Source organism: Oncorhynchus mykiss, chromosome Y (assembly GCF_013265735.2).
Source record: "Oncorhynchus mykiss isolate Arlee chromosome Y, USDA_OmykA_1.1, whole genome shotgun sequence".
In the NCBI taxonomy this organism is placed as follows: Eukaryota; Metazoa; Chordata; class Actinopteri; order Salmoniformes; family Salmonidae; genus Oncorhynchus; species Oncorhynchus mykiss.
In genome coordinates, this window is record NC_048593.1 from 25,761,546 (window position 1) to 25,773,067 (window position 11,522).

At 42.8% G+C, this 11,522-nt stretch overlaps 1 long non-coding RNA gene across 1 annotated transcript; it reads right to left on the reverse strand.

The window, feature by feature from the left end:
• Positions 1-10,533: 10,533 nt before the first annotated feature.
• Positions 10,534-11,380, reverse strand: LOC118945363. The gene is made up of 3 exons (XR_005040530.1): positions 11,099-11,380; positions 10,774-11,011; positions 10,534-10,668 (listed from the first exon to the last, which is right to left on the reverse strand). It is a non-coding gene; the product is annotated as an uncharacterized LOC118945363 (long non-coding RNA).
• Positions 11,381-11,522: the final 142 nt, after the last annotated feature.

Sequence of the window (11,522 nt, forward strand, 5' to 3'; positions counted from 1 at the left end):
CAAACAGATCACCGACCATTTTGAATCCCACCGTACCTTCTCCACTATGCAATCTGGTTTCTGAGCTGGTCATGGGTGCACGTCAGCCACGCTCAAGGTCCTAAACAATATCATAACCGCCATCGATAAAAGACAGTACTGTGCAGTCGTCTTCATCAACCTGACCAAGGCTTTCGACTCTGTCAAGCAGCGCTCTCTTATCGGCAGACTCAACAGCCTTGGTTTCTCAAATGACTGCCATGCCTGATTCACCAACCACTTCGCAGACAGAGTTCAGTGTGTCAAATCGGAGGGCCTGTTATCCGGACCTCTGGCAGTCTCTATGGGGATGCCACAGGGTTCAATTCTCGGGCCAACTCTTTTCTCTGTATATATCAATGATGTCGCTCCTGCTGCTGGTGATTCTCTGATCCACTTCTACACAGACGACACCATTCTGTATACCTCTGGCCCTTCTTTGGACACTGTGTTAACAAACCTCCAAATGAGCTTCAATGCCATACAACACTCCTTCCGTGGCCTCCAACTGCTTTAAATGAAAATAAAAACTAAATGCAAGCTCTACAACCGATTGCTGCCCGCACCCACCCGCCCGACTAGCATCACTACTCTGGACGGTTCTGACTTAGAATGTGTGGACAACTACATATCCTTAGGTGTCTGGTTAGACTGTAAACTCTCCATCCAGACTCACATTAAGCATCTCCAATTCAAAATTAAATCTAGAATCGGATTCCTATTTCGCAAGCCTCCTTCACTCATGCTGCCAAACATACCCTCGTAAAATTGACTATCCTTCCGATCCTTGACTTCGGCAATGTTGTTTATAAAATAGCCTCCAACACTCTACTCAGCAAACTGGATGCAGTCTATCACAGTGTCATCCATTTTGTCACCAAAGCCCCATATACTACCCACCACCTCGACCTGTACTCTCTCATTGGCTGGCCCTCGCTACATATTCGTCGCCAAACCTACTGGCTCCAGGTCATCCATAAGTATTTTCTAGGTAAAGCCCCACCTTATCTGAGCTCATTGGTCACCATAGCAACACCCACCCATAGCACAAGCTCCAGCAGGTATATTTCACTGGTCATCCCCAAAGCCAACACTTTCTTTGGCCGCCTTTCCTTCCGGCTCTCTGCTGCCAATGACTGGAGCGAGTTGCAGAAATCCCTAAAGCTGGAGAGTTATATATTTGACTCGGAGGTTTACATACACTTAGTTTGGAGTCAATTAAACCTAGGACATCTACTTTGTGCATGACACAAGTTATTTTTTCAACAATTGTTTACAGACAGATTATTTAACTTTTAATTCACTGTATCACAATTCCAGTGGGTCAGAAGTTTACATACACTAAGTTGACCGTGCCTTTAAACAGCATGGAAAATTCCAGAAAATTATGTCATGGATTTAGAAGCTTCCGATCGGCTAAATGACATCATTTGAGTCAATTGGAGGTGTACCTGTGGATGTATTTCAAGGCCAACCTTCAAACTCAGTGCCTCTTTGATTGACAACATGGGACAATCAAAATAAATTACTTTGGTGCGAAAAGTGCAAATCAATCCCAGAACAACAGCAAAGGTCATTGTGAAGATGCTGGAGGAAACAGGTACAAAAGTATCTATATCCACAGTAAAACGAGTCCTATATCGAAAGATCGACGATGCTCCAAAACCGCCAAAAAAAGTCAGACTACGGTTTGCAACTGCACATGGGGACAAAGATCGTACTTTTGGAGAAAAGTCCTCTAGTCTGATGAAACAAAAATAGAACTGTTTGGCCATAATGACCATTGTTATGTTTGGAGGAAAAAGGGGGATGCTTGCAAGCCGAAGAACACCATTCCAACAGTGGCGCACGGGGGTGGCAGCATCATGTTGTGGGGGTGCTTCACAAAATAGACAGCATCATGAGGCAGGAATATTATGTGCATATATTGAAGCAACATCTCTAGACATTTTTTATTTTACCTTTATTAAACTAGGCAAGTCAGTTAAGAACAAGTTCTTATTTTCAATGACGGCCTAGAAACAGTGGATTAATTGCCTGTTCAGGGGCAGAACGACAGATTTGTACCTTGTCAGCTCGGGGGTTTGAACTTGCAACCTTCTGGTTACTAGTCTAACACTCTAACCACTAGGATACCCTGCCGCCCCAGTCAGGTAGTTAATGCTTAGTAGCAAATTGGTCTTCCAAATGGACAATGACCCCAAGCATACTTCCGAAGTTGTGGCAAAATGGCGTAAGGACAACAAAGTCAAGGTATTGGAGTGGCCATTAAAAAGCCCTGACCTCAATCCAATAGAAAGTTTGTGGGAAGAACTGAAAAAGTGTGTGCGAGCAAGGAGGCCTACAAACCTGACTCAGTTATACCAGCTCTGTCAGAAGGAATGGGTCAAAATTCACCCGATTTGTTGTGGGAAGCTTGTGGGGGGCTACCTGAAATGTTTGAGCCAAGTTAAACAGTTTAAAGGCAATGCTACCAAATACTAATTGTATGTAAACCTCTGACTCACTGGGAATGTGATGAAAGAAATAAAAGCTGAGGTAAATAATTCTCTCTGCTATTATTTTTGCATTTCACATTCTTATAATAAAGTGGACCTAAGAAAGGGAATTTTTCTAGGATTAAATGTCAGGAATTGAGAAAAATTGAGTTTAAATGCATTTGGCTATGTAAACCTCCAACTTCAACTCCCTCTCTTAACTTCAAGCATCAGCTGTCAGTGCAACTTACCGATCTCTGTACCTGTACACAGCCAGTCTGTAAATAGCACACCCAACTACCTCATTCCCATATTGTAATTTATCTTCTTGCTCTTTTGCACCCCAGTATCTCTACTTGCACATCATTATCTGCACATCACAGTTCAAGGGGGCCGAATACTTTCGCAAGGCACTGTATGTCATGGAAACATCAGTTATTTTTTAGTGTTTTGTATTCTCAGTGTATATCTTCGTATCTTTTTGTGAAAGTGATTCTCAGTAACGCCAAATACATTCTGTTTGGATTCTTTGGAGTAAAATAAGGCACAAGACACTCCCAGAACCTATTTACAACATGTTCCTTACCAAAGAGACTGTCCTTGATGTGTGGATCCCTGGCCCTCTCCAGGAGAGGACAGGAGAACAAGCAGTGTGGGACAGAGAGACCACCATAAACGTCCAACAACGTTGCAGTAGCATCGTAGTCCTCAGACCCCTTGTCTTGTCCTGCTCTAACTGTGGGAACGTCTCAACTCCACTGAGGTAATTAATGAGGACCCAGCTGGATGATAGCAGAACATCAGAGTTCTCACCTGGAACAAATTACCTCACCAGAGTGCTACTGCCCCCTCACACATCATCACCTTAGAAACAGGACACATGCAGAGGAATGTTTAATCATGCTACCAGCAGTCAAACCATTCATTCAGTAACACCTCTGTGGATGCTCAATTATTCATATACTTTTGGCATTCATTTCTATTAGACTCAAGTTTCATGAAGTACTGCATTTTTAAAAGGAGCATTTCACTTAAAACATGCATGTATAATGTTTCTAAACTTGCAACCCCTATCGACAAGCAAGCCTTTACAAAGCATTATGCAAAAATCTTACATTTCACCTAGTGAGCCATATTTGATAATTTACTGGAAATCTATTGGGAATTTCATCTGTGACAAATGCTTAGATGGCCAATAAAATAAGTGTCTGCAGAATACATTGTGTAATGAAGCATTAAAACTAGCGTGGATTGTGTGGAGAGAAATAGAGAGTATTCTACATCTGTGCACACAAACAGATATTCTCAGCTATTACTTACCTGGCTGCAAAGTGCATTTGTGCCAGATAGAATGTCTGAGGAATGGTTGGATTGATTTAGTGGCTCTGAAACATGCTGTGGCAGACAGAAAAGACTATGTCGGGTGAAATGGCAGGGAGCATCCCACTGACATATCGCCAGCACCCCGAACCGCCTCTGTCCCCTCGGCAATGACACAGATAAATAATGAAATAAACATACGGATGAAAGTCAGAGATGTTAAAAAACATACATTCTCAAGGAGGAGGAGCAGAATTATTCATAGAGCTTGAAGGAAAAGCAAAAAATAAAACAAAAGTGTGCTTCAGGGGGTAAAAAGAATAAACTAAGTGAGGGCATTTGGTGAGAATATTTTTCCCTGTGATGATGAATCATTCTCTGTGTTTTAATCATACCCTCTACACAGACAGGAAACCGACGACAGCTTACATTTAAGAATTTTACATCAGTGCGTTGTTTCAAAGTCTAGTCATGCTAGCTGGGAGAAAGCGCGAACCACTGCTTTTAATCAGGGCAAGGTGTCTGGTAACATGACCGAATACAAACAGTGCAGCTATTCCCTCCGCAAGGCTATCAAACAAGCTAAGCGCCAGTACAGAGACAAAGTAGAATCTCAATTCAACGGCTCAGACACAAGAGGCATGTGGCAGGGTCTACAGTCAATCACGGACTACAGGAAGAAACCCAGCCCAGTCACGGACCAGGATGTCTTGCTCCCAGGCAGACTAAATAACTTTTTTGCCCGCTTTGAGGACAATACAGTGCCACTGACACGGCCTGCAACGAAAACATGCGGTCTCTCCTTCACTGCAGCCGAGGTGAGTAAGACATTTAAACGTGTTAACCCTCGCAAGGCTGCAGGCCCAGATGGCATCCCCAGCCGCGCCCTCAGAGCATGCGCAGACCAGCTGGCCGGTGTGTTTACGGACATATTCAATCAATCCCTATACCAGTCTGCTGTTCCCACATGCTTCAAGAGGGCCACCATTGTTCCTGTTCCCAAGAAAGCTAAGGTAACTGAGCTAAATGACTACCGCCCCGTAGCACTCACATCCGTCATCATGAAGTGCTTTGAGAAACTAGTCAAGGACCATATCACCTCCACCCTACCTGACACCCTAGACCCACTCCAATTTGCTTACCGCCCAAATAGGTCCACAGACGATGCAATCTCAACCACACTGCACACTGCCCTAACCCATCTGGACAAGAGGAATACCTATGTGAGAATGCTGTTCATCGACTACAGCTCGGCATTCAACACCATAGTACCCTCCAAGCTCGTCATCAAGCTCGAGACCCTGGGTCTCGACCCCGCCCTGTGCAACTGGGTACTGGACTTCCTGACGGGCCGCCCCCAGGTGGTGAGGGTAGGCAACAACATCTCCTCCCCGCTGATCCTCAACACTGGGGCCCCACAAGGTTGCGTTCTGAGCCCTCTCCTGTACTCCCTGTTCACCCACGACTGCGTGGCCACGCACGCCTCCAACTCAATCATCAAGTTTGCGGACGACACAACAGTGGTAGGCTTGATTACCAACAACGATGAGACGGCCTACAGGGAGGAGGTGAGGGCCCTCGGAGTGTGGTGTCAGGAAAACAACCTCACACTCAACGTCAACAAAACTAAGGAGATGATTGTGGACTTCAGGAAACAGCAGAGGGAACACCCCCCTATCCACATCGATGGAACAGTAGTGGAGAGGGTAGCAAGTTTTAAGTTCCTCGGCATACACATCACAGACAAACTGAATTGGTCCACTCACACAGACAGCATCGTGAAGAAGGCGCAGCAGCGCCTCTTCAACCTCAGGAGGCTGAAGAAATTCGGCTTGTCACCAAAAGCACTCACAAACTTCTACAGATGCACAATCGAGAGCATCCTGGCGGGCTGTATCACCGCCTGGTATGGCAACTGCACCGCCCTCAACCGTAAGGCTCTCCAGAGGGTAGTGAGGTCTGCACAACGCATCACCGGGGGCAAACTACCTGCCCTCCAGGACACCTACACCACCCGATGTCACAGGAAGGCCATAAAGATCATCAAGGACATCAACCACCCGAGCCACTGCCTGTTCACCCCGCTATCATCCAGAAGGCGAGGTCAATACAGGTGCATCAAAGCTGGGACCGAGAGACTGAAAAACAGCTTCTATCTCAAGGCCATCAGACTGTTAAACAGCCACCACTAACACTGAGTGGCTGCTGCCAACACACTGACACTGACTCAACTCCAGCCACTTTAATAATGGGAATTGATGGGAAATGATGTAAATATATCACTAGCCACTTTAAACAATGCTACCTTATATAAATGTTACTTACCCTACATTATTCATCTCATATGCATACGTATATACTGTACTCTATATCATCGACGGTATCCTTATGTAATACATGTATCACTAGCCACTTTATACTATACTATGCCACTTTGTTTACATACTCATCTCATTTGTACATACTGTACCCGATACCATCTACTGTATCTTGCCTATGCTGCTCTGTACCATCACTCATTCATATATCCTTATGTACATATTCTTTATCCCCTTACACTGTGTACAAGACAGTAGTTTTGGAATTGTTAGTTAGATTACTTGTTATTACTGCATTGTCGGAACTAGAAGCACAAGCATTTCGCTACACTCGCATTAACATCTGCTAACCATGTGTATGTGACAAATAAAATTTGATTTGATTTGATTTGATTTGAGAAAAGCTTAGCAGTTCAAACAATATGTCAATATTTTCCTTGAGACAAGATTTCTGTTGTAAAGCACTATAATACAGACTCTTAAACGCAAACGGGGGATGCAAATAAATGGACCAAATAGCACTTCTCTGTTGTTAAAGGCTTTTGATACAAAATGCAAAAAAGCTTTGTTAAGTACTTATGTCTTCACCTCAAGCACACAGCAGTGCAATAGTCTAGAGCTATTCAGCAATAAATGTCAGGACCGTAGTTTTGTAAAAGAACATTCAGTATTGTGTAGACTGTTCAATAACAGAAGAGGATGATGGAACATTGCTTTATGAAGTCAGTATCTGAACCTTGTTGCTGACTATTCACATGTTCAATGCCATGACCTTTACATTTTTTTTAAGTTCCTCGTGATTTTTGAAGAATTACAGCCTAGAAATACCTGAAAGAGGGACATAGTGTGACCATTGTTTAAGTGTTAAATCTCAGAGATTGAGAACCAATCATGAGGAAGACTCAGTTCACAGTGTAGCCTATACTGAGAGTGACCTTACCGGTAAACTAAGATTATTATTATTATTTGTTTTACAAGGAAATGTATTCCTTTACTATAACAGATAATGTATATTGAACAAAAATATAAATGCGGCCTCCCGGATGGCGCAGTGGATAAGGGGGCTGTATCTCTGGTGCCAGCTGTGCCACCAGAGACTCTGGGTTCGCGCCCAGGCTCTGTCGTAACCGGCCACGACCAGGAGGTCTGTGGGGCGACGCACAATTGGCCTAGTGTTGTTAGGGAGGGTTTGGCCGGTAGGGAAATCCTTGTCTCATAGCGCACCAGTGACTCCTGTGGTGGGCTGGGTGAAGTGTGTGCTAACCAAGGTTGCCAGGTGCACGGTGTTTCCTCTGACACATTGGTGCGGCTGGCCTCCGGGTTGGATGGCACTGTGTTAAGCAGTGCGGCTTGGTTGGGTTGTGTATCGGAGGACGCATAACTTTCAACCTTCGTCTCTCCCGATCCCGTATGGGAGTTGTAGTGATGAGACAAGATAGTAGCTACTAAAAAACAATTGGATACCATGAAATTGGGGAGAAAAAGGGGTCAAATTAAAAAATATAAATGCGACTAATTAAAAGAATTTACGGATTTCCAGTTCTTATAAGGAAATCAATCAATTTAAATAAATTCATTAGGCAATCAATCTATGGATTTTACATGACTGGGAATACAGATACGGTATCCATCTGTTTGTCACAGATACCTGAAAAAAAAGTAGGGATGTGGATCAGAAAACTAGTCCGTATCTGATGTGAGTGGCCACCATGCGTCTCCTTTGCGTAGATTTGAGCAGAGTGTTGATTGTGGCTTTGGAATGTTGTCCCACTCCTCTTCAATGGCTGTGTGAAGTAGAAAGATATTGGCAGGAACTGGTACACGCTTTGATCCAGAGCATACCAGGTATGCTCAATGAGTGACATGTCTGGTGAGCATGTAGGGACATTTTCAGCTTCCAGGAATTGTGTACAGATCCTTGCGACATGATCATGCTGAAACTTGAGATGATAGCGGCGGATGAATGGCACAACAATGGGCCTCAGTATCTTGTCACAACAATGGGCCTCAGTATCTTGTCACTGTCTCTGGCCTTCAATTGTCCCCAAAACAAGGTGCACCTGTGCAATGATCACGCTGTTTAATTAACTTATTGGTCTGCCACACCCACCAGGTTGATGAGAAATGCTCACTAAATTTGAGAGAAATAAGCTTTTTGTTTATGGACAGTTTCTGCGATCTTCTAATCAGCTCATGAAATATGGGACCAACACTTTACATGTTGCGCTTAATTATATATTTTTTTGTGTATACCGAAGTCAGAAGTTTACATACACTTTATTCCTGACATTTAAAAAATCCCTGTCTTAGGTCAGTTAGGATCACCACTTTATTTTAAGAATGTGAAATGTCAGAATAATAGCAGAGAGAAGGATTTTTTAAAGCTTTTATTTCTTTCATCACATTCCCAGTGGGTCAGAAGTTTACATACACTCAATTAGTGTTTGGTAGCATTGCATTTAAATTGTTTAACTTGGGTCAAACATTTTGGGTAGCCTTCCCAAGCTTCCACAATAAGTTGGATTAATTTTGGCCCATTCCTCCTGACGGAGCTCAGGTTTGTAGGCCAACTTGCTCGCACATGCTTTTTCAGTTCTGCCCACAATTTTTAAAGGGGTTTGTCAGGGCTTTGTGTTGACCACTCCGATACCTTGACTTTGTTGTCCTTAAGCCATTTTGCCATAACTTTGGAAGTATGCTTGGTGTCATTGTCCATTTGGAAGACCCATTTAACTTCCTGACTGATGTCTTGAGATGTTGCTTCAATATATTCACATAATTTTACATCCTCATGATGCCATCTATTTTGTGAAGTGCACCAGTCCCTCCTGCAGCAAAGCACCCCCACAACATGATGCTGCCACCCCCATGCATCACGGTTGGGATGGTGTTCTTCGGCTTTCAAACCTCCCCCTTTTTCCTCCAAACATAACTATGGTCATTATGGCCAAACAGTTCTATTTTTATTTAATCAGACCAGAGGACATTTCTCCAAAATGTACAATCTTTGTCCCAATGTGCAGTTGCAAACCGCAAAAGAGTGGCTTCTTCCTTGCCTTTCAGGTTATGTCGATATAGGACTCGTTTTACTGTGGATATAGATAATTTTGTACCTGTTCCCTCCAGCATCTTCACAAGGTCCTTTGCTGTTAATCTGGGATTGATTTGCACTTTTCGCACCAAAGTACGTTCATCTCTAGGAGACAGAATGCGTCTCCTTCCTCAGCAGTATGATGGCTATGTGGTACCATGTTGTTTATACTTGCACAGTATTGTTTGTACAGATGAATGTGGTACTGTATCTTCATGCATTTGGAAATTGCTCACAAGGATGAACCAGACTTGTGGAGGTCAACAAAACATTTTCTGAGGTCTTGGCTGATTTCTTTTGATTTTCCCATGATGTCAAGCAAAGAGGCACTGACTTTGAAGGTAGGCCTTGAATTACATCCACAGGTGCACCTCCAATTGACTCAAATGATGTAAATTAACCTATCAGAAGCTTCTAAAGCCATGACATAATTTTCTGGACTTTTCCAAGCTGTTTAAAGGCACAGTCAACGTAGTGTATGTAATCTTCTGACCCACTGGAATTGTGATACAGTGAATTCTGTCTGTAAACAATTGTTTGAAAAATTACTTGTGTCATGCATAAAGTAGATGTAGGGGTGGTATACAGAATATAGTCTTATTTGGTAAATGACCAAGTCCATATTATGGCAAGAACAGCTCAAATAAGCAAAGAGAAACAACAAGTCCATCATTACTTTAAAACATGAAGGTCAGTCAATGTGAAACATTTCAAGAACTTTTAAAGTGTCTTCAAGTGCATTTGCAAAAACCATCAAGCGCTATGATGGAACTGGCTCTCATGACGACCACCACAGGAAAGGAAGACCCAGAGTTACCTCTGCTGCAGAGGAAAAGTTCATTAGAGTTACCCGACTCAGAAATTGCAACCCAAATAAATACTTCACATAGTTCAAGTAACAGACACGTCTCAACATCAACTGTTCAGAGGAGACTGCGTGAATCAGGCCTTCATGGTTGAATCGCTTCAAAGAAACCACTACTAAAGGACACCAATAACAAGAAAAGACTTGCTTGGGCCAAGAAACATGAGCAATGGACATTTGACCTGTGGAAATCTGTCCTTTGGTCTGATGAGTACACATTTGAGCTTTTTGTGATGGTGTGGGGGTGCTTTGCTGGTCACACTGTCAGTGATTTATTTAGAATTCATGGCACAGTTAACCAGCATGGCTACCACAGCATTCTGCAGCGATAGGCCAGTCCCACTAAGCGTAAACCAGATGGGATACCATTTGTTTTTCAACAGGAAAATGACCCAACACATCTCCAGGCTGTGTAAGAAGGAGAGTGATAGAGTGCTACATCAGATGACTTGGCCTCCACAATCACCCGATCTCAACCCATTTGAGATGGTTTGGCAAGAGTTGGACCGTAGAGTGAAGGAAAAGCAAGTGCTCAGCACTTGATGATTTCTTCCTCAAAGATATATCGAGACATGATACCTGAAAAAGGAGGCAAGAGTGAATTATTGTCTAACACATAACAGTCTGTGAGGTGTAGGATAAAATATTTTATGTACCTTTTGCTTTGTAAATAGCCAAACTTACCATCAAAAATCAAATATGGGCCTGGTCCCTGGGGAGAAATTGCACCCCACACATTGAGTTTGAGCAGATGCTTGGGACTCGGCTTGCTTCATCTTCTTCCTTTTTTTCTGGAGCAAATTGGGCCATGGTTGATTAATCTGTGAAGATGACATTATTGAATGTCTCGCCATCTTTGATCCATGCCTGGGCCAGCAGGACGCAAAGTTCTTTGTAGGGCAGACAAATCATTGGGTTGAAACTACAGAACAGAACAAAACAAGCGAACACACACGGTTAATGTTCTGATAATAAAACAATAAAAAAACATACATAAAACATTTCTTACCGAGCCTTTCCATAAGTCCACACAAGTTTCTTCAACTGTCTTCTGCCTGTAATTAGAGTGATGTTGATGTCGTGCCGTGATGCTAGCAGATTACAGATTGCCTTTGCCGATCACTCATCATCTTCATGAATACAAGTAATGTCTGCTAAAAAAATCAAGTTAGGTTTCTCCAAAAATAAATAATTCTAAGTAACAAACTGGCTTTATTTACATATTAGTGAGAATGTCTTACCCCATGTTCAATAATTGTCTTGTTCTTGCTCACTCTAGGTTAAATGAAAACAAAATCTCCAAAATATTGTTACTTTTTAAACAAAGCAATTATTATTGTTATTAATTTAGAACTATACAAAATATATTCTCACAGATCCTAACTGAAAATGCCCCTTAGATATTAATATAGAGTCCTCCAATCCTCTAAATG